Source organism: Hirundo rustica, chromosome 7 (assembly GCF_015227805.2).
Source record: "Hirundo rustica isolate bHirRus1 chromosome 7, bHirRus1.pri.v3, whole genome shotgun sequence".
Classification (NCBI taxonomy): domain Eukaryota; kingdom Metazoa; phylum Chordata; class Aves; order Passeriformes; family Hirundinidae; genus Hirundo; species Hirundo rustica.
The window spans coordinates 3,185,687-3,191,421 of NC_053456.1; the positions used below are offsets into that span (position 1 = coordinate 3,185,687).

The 5,735-nt window shown below is 40.7% G+C and overlaps 1 long non-coding RNA gene across 1 annotated transcript; it reads right to left on the reverse strand.

Annotated features, from left to right (window-relative positions):
- Positions 1-1,793: 1,793 nt before the first annotated feature.
- On the reverse strand, positions 1,794-4,259 carry LOC120755182 (uncharacterized). The gene is made up of 3 exons (XR_005701659.2): positions 4,181-4,259; positions 2,811-2,851; positions 1,794-1,991 (listed from the first exon to the last, which is right to left on the reverse strand). It is a non-coding gene; the product is annotated as an uncharacterized LOC120755182 (long non-coding RNA).
- Between the last annotated feature and the right edge of the window lie 1,476 nt (positions 4,260-5,735).

Below are 5,735 nucleotides of genomic sequence, written 5' to 3' on the forward strand. Positions count from 1 at the left end.
AGCAGCATAGCTCAAGGAGTGACAGCGTGGGCTGGAGCCCTGTTGCCACCACTGCCTTGCCAAGAGACAAGGAGCTGAGCACGAGCTATTTCTGCACCCTGGTTTAAATTGTTATTTATACCACTCAAAGTCCTATTTTGAGTATTTTGAGCTCTATCTTTAGATTTTTAAACAATCTTGTGACTCTACGGCACATGTGATCCGGGAATATCAGGAAATATAACATTAACCAAAATGTTCCTTCAATGAGGGGTATTTTAGCCTCGTTTTTGGAGCTGGATGGAAATGATCACGGGACTTCACCTCCCATACCGTTCCACAGAACACCCCCCACCTCTGTGCCATTGCCAGCTCAAGGCTCTGAAGCCTTGAGACAGCCTTAAAATTATGAGATTTGCTCAAGAATACCTTTTTTTTTTTTTTTTTAATCAAAAGTAATTGAGAGAGTGGGAATGTTTGCTTGTTCTTTGCTATGAATATGCCTCATATATTTCTTTAAATCTCTCCATATGGGCAACTCACCAGGAGAAATAATTTTTTTATATCTTAAAAATGATAAAAAAGCTGAAAATTTCATACCACTGAGGTTTGAAGAGGAGGAGCATTGTTGCACTTACTGAAGCTGACAACTTCATCTTTTTCCTGGGAATGCCTGTAAAGAAGGACATTTTAACAAGACCTTTTAGCGTAGGAGCAGGAAAAGGGACAAGGACTTCCCATCATGGATGGATTTAATTTTCCAAGGCAGAATCATTAATAGAATTTCTGTGGTAATAAATGTTATAGCATGGCACTGAATTACCTCTTCTGTGACTAATATCTCTGTATCAGACCCAAACTTCCCAGTCCTACTATGGCATCAAACCATGGTGCCTGATTTGCATTTCCAAAAAGGAAATTGTTTTCCAAAAGAGGCATGTAGCAGTAAGAGACTCCGAACAGCATTCTCATAGTAACACGCAGTAGCACATTTCAAGCCAACTAAATTTACTGAGCGCTCCTCTATGTCTTCGGTGTGTTTCAGATAATTTTTAAGAGCCCAGAAAGTGAGCAGCAGGCATGAGTGATTTATTGAAAACGTAGTCCTTTAAATCTCTCCAGTTCAGAGACAAGGATGTACCGCAGGACAGAGTCAAGTCCTTTGCACGGTTCTAGGTAGACGGTGTCGGTCACTCCTTCGTTACCCACAGCACTCTAACCCTGTCACATCAGGCGCTATTTCCCAGCAGTGAAGTCATGTTGGCTGTCACAAATCACCTCCTTATTTTCCATGTGCATTAGCACAGATTCCAGGAGGATCTCCTCCATCATCTTGCTAGGCACAGGTGAACACTTTCCTTTTTCCCCCTTTTTAAAAACAGAGAGTTCTGTTTCACCTTTGCAGCCAGTAACTTCTCAAACATGATGGACAGGGTCCCAACAACTTCATCCACCAGTTCCCTCAGGACACACATAAACGTGTCTCCTCAGGTTCCATGACTTGTGCAGCTTCTTGTCCTTTAGATGATCTCACACCTGATCTTCTACAGGTGGCTCTCCATTCTACCAGTCCCTGCCATTGCTTTCTGCACTTTGGTTGGTGTGAATGGAGCACTTCCCAGTGAAAAGTCAGGCAAAAATAAACAACTCCTGGGGTAGCTTGGCCTTCTCCATATCCCAGGTAAACAGATTTCCCATTTCCCTATGGAGAGGGCACACGTGTTCTCTTTTCCTCTCCCTCTTAAGATATTAGGAAGACAACAAAAAAGCAGAAACACCAACCTGCAAATCCCGGCAGGTGCCCACCTCCACCTTGGGCTGAACATGTCACAGAGCAGCACTGGAGCACCGAGCTCGTTCCTGTGTCCCCACCTGCTCATGTATCGCAGTCCCTGTGCTCCGGTGGCAGCACATTTGGTGGCGACATAAGACACCATAAGGTAGAAGCTTCATTCCCTGCTTTTGTCCGGGAGCCCTGCTCTCGGTCTGAACATCACAGCCTAGATGCCATCCTGTAATGAGGCAAAGCTATTTTAACATCTATTTATATGCTCAAAACAAGCGTAAAATGATGATAAAACCGGGGAATAAAGCTCCCAATTGGCCATATGTTCACTAAACATCCAGGTATTGGCTGTAGATTTGACAGTGACAGAAACTTATGGAAATTGTTCTTGCTTAATTTGCGTAAGAGATGGTCAACTTTGATCGCTCAGGGCTGTTTTGCCAAAACCAGGATCAAGCAAGAAGCAGCAGATATGTTCATATCCCACACTGCTAAAAGTGTCTATTAGTGAAGTCTTCCCAGCTGTGAGCTTCTACAATTTTTCAGCACATTAGCAGTACACCCTAAATTAGATAAAATATCATAAAAATCTGTAGCTGCTCCTATTAGTGGATGCACACTTTCTCACATAAAGGCTTCAAAATAAAACATCCTTTTCAAACTGAATATATATATGTATTCCTTTTTTATTTTTTACCTTAAGATAACCTTCTTTAGCCATGATATGAAAATGATGACTGTCAAATAGAAAGCCGAGGAGAGCAACAGTATTATGTTTGCAAAGGAAGTTATTTTTAGAAGATTTTTTTCACTTAGGGAAGGAAAAAAAAATCCAAACAAAGTAAACAATTTAGTTCATAATCATCAACACAGGGACACTTTGCACAGACATTTCCTCTCATAGGTCACTGCATCCATTGGATTGGAATTAATTAGAAGATTGAAAATAGTAAATGACAAAAACAACTGGAAGTAGTAGTCCATGAAGGAAAACACAGCCAGCTGAGGTGAAAATTGGATCCCGTTACGCTGAACCTACTCTTACCTGTCCTGTGATTCAGGATCCAGCTCACATATGTATAGCCACTATAATGAAACACAAGATTTATTAAATATTTCAGCAGAGGGGAATTAAGTCAGCTTGTGGAATTCCTACCAAAAATAAGACAAAAAAGGAATTATTCTCACATCAAAGTGTTTTTTTTCTGTTTTCTGCATTTTTTTTTAGTCATCCTCTGCATAGCTTTAACACTTGCTAATACAGTGTAATGCATCAATACACTATAGTGAATTTTCTCTGCTTTAAATATCACCCTCATTCATACTGTGATTCAATTTAAGAATCATTCAAAGATAAATCTAAATAAATAACAAGCTGGCTTTCAGGCAAACAAATGAATTTGCATTGTTTTATATTCATCATAAATATTTCACCTAATTACTGAGGTACTATGTTCAGAAATACAAAACAACATTATAAATTTATTAGCACTGTCCCTGCTGATTTTACAGAAGTTCTGTGGAATTTAAGAGCCAAAAGTAGAAACAGGCTCCAGAGCATAACCAAAAGAGCAGAGGCTGCATTCAAATGCTAAACTGGATTGACACCCTCTGCTTTGCTCTGCATATTTACCCCAACTAAAGCTTCCTGTCTCGAATCAGGTGTTATCCTATTTATTCTCAAAACCCAAGGTCAACGAAACCCTTTTCCTTCTGTTGACTTTCGAAAGCTAAACATCTGAATCAGGCTGCTTCGAGTATTATCTCGAAAACTATCACAGGAGTTATTTTTCCCCTCATTGTAAAGTTGAGAAAACGTAAAAGGATGTAACAGCATTTTTCAAAGGTTTAGGGAGGTCAGCTGCACGGAGGGAAAATAAGAACTGCTGCTAAAACATAAAAGGTAAAGCACACAGCATTTATCCTCAAAATTATTTAAGTTCTTTTAATGGCTTTAAAGGCTATGAAAAATGTTTTTAAAATGTAAATATGTGGGTCTTTTAGAAGAATTTATCCTTCTTTGTAAGCCACAGTATCACTGGTGATTTATAATTTTCAGAAAATCTTAATCCCACGGGAAACATATAAGAGTTCCTCTTTATTTTTAACCTAATGCTGGATCTAAAATGGAAGGCAGTTTTTATTATTCGTAAAAAGAACTATTATTTTTATTTGCTTATAATAAATTAAGATAAAATCTGAAAGAGTGCAAGAACAAAACCATTTTAAAAAACAGATTACTCTTTTCACTTTAACTTTGAAACAACTTCAGATGTAAATAAAATTGTGGCTATCATATTTCCCTAGGGATTAAGTACTCTTGCTGTTCAAATGTCATTAATTACCCTTAATGCCATTATGAACTATTTGGAGATTATCATTATTAAACTGTTAGAGTATTTCTTAATTCCTCACCAGAAAGCCACAGAGTGACTTTGCTGAGCCTATCCTCCCCCTTCTTTGTTGGAATAACAATAGCCCAGAGGAATTGTGTCTGCAAAGAAAAAGTCAAGAAACAACAATAAAATACATTTGGTTGGACTAAATGAGCAGTAGAGAGAAGAGTTTGGGTTTTAAACCCTGCTCTGTTTCATAAGTGGAGTATCTGGGGCTGGTGCAGCCCCATGGGAGCAGCCAGGGTGCTCTGAGGGACGGAGGACACAGCAAAAATCCCTCTAATAAAAGGGTCTTATCTATAGCTGGCCCCTTTGGGCACACTGACATCTGAAAAAAATAAGTTTTAGGATCCCGGGGGTGCTTCGCTGCTGTAAAAATACAGCCACCAGAACGGAATGCGGATACTGCATGGACTGGGTTTGGTACCGAAACACTTCACACGCAGAAATTCAGAATCCAGGCACTCTTGTCACAGCCTCGTCCCTTTCTGCGCAGCGCTGGAGCAGTGAGGATTTTAGCACAGTTGTTATTTAACTGTGTCACTTGGCTCTCTCCCCGAACAACCGTTGGGCTGGGAGGGTTTGCTCCACCACAGGGGCCACGTGGTCCTGCGACAGTTCAGAGCCTCAGCTCTTCCAAGACAAATCACAGTGCTTGCATTCATGTTTTGAAGCCTGTGTTTTACTTTGCTGCTTTTATTATTACTATTATTCAGCTTGTACTTTTCATTCAAATGCGTGCCAGTGCCTTCATACTCGTGTGTTTGAAAACAAAAGTAGCCAAGTTTAGCTACAGGCAAATTTGATCAAACAGAATAAAAGGCTCCATGGAAACTTTTTAATGAGTACCTGGAAAGGTGGGAACAGACAAACCTAAAGTATTTACTCACTTCTGGTACTGGGAATCAAGCTGCCTGCCAGCTTGAAGGCACACATTAGACACACACTCCTCTACTTTGTGCTTACACAGTAGGTTAACTTCTCTGGGGATTTCTGGGTGTAATTTTTTTTGAACAAAGGGCTAACGGGGTTCAGTTGTCCTGCTTTCTTGCCCTGCATTTCTATCTTCCCGTGCCTTTATTCTGGGGGAGTTCCCAATCCATGCCTGGAGCACAGTGGGCCAAACTTGATGTTTTTATAGGACAGGAGAGCTGACAGGTGATGCTGCCAGTCACCAGTTTTGTGAGTTACCCCCAGGTCAGCCAGAAGGGCTATTCTCCATGAGTGTCTGTCCTAGAAAGGAGAGGAACACTAAAAAAAAAAGGATTGCTGGAAAGCTGTGCTGGTTTTAGAAATGGGGACGGAGCCTGAGAAGGGCCATCACAGAGTGACGCTGATGAGATGGTATGGTCTGGGATAGGAAAAAACCTCTTCTCTGCCTCTTTTCCTAATCAGATCTACACACTGCAGAGACCAGGGCTCCCTCACAGAGCTCTGCTGAAAGGTAACGCAGCACTGGGGATCTGTTATGAATTATTCCAGTGAGGAATGTCTGGCTTTTTATAGCTATTTTAATTGGTGACAGTACTCAACTGCTTAAAGTACTCAATCTGGCACACTGAGGTTCTCCCATG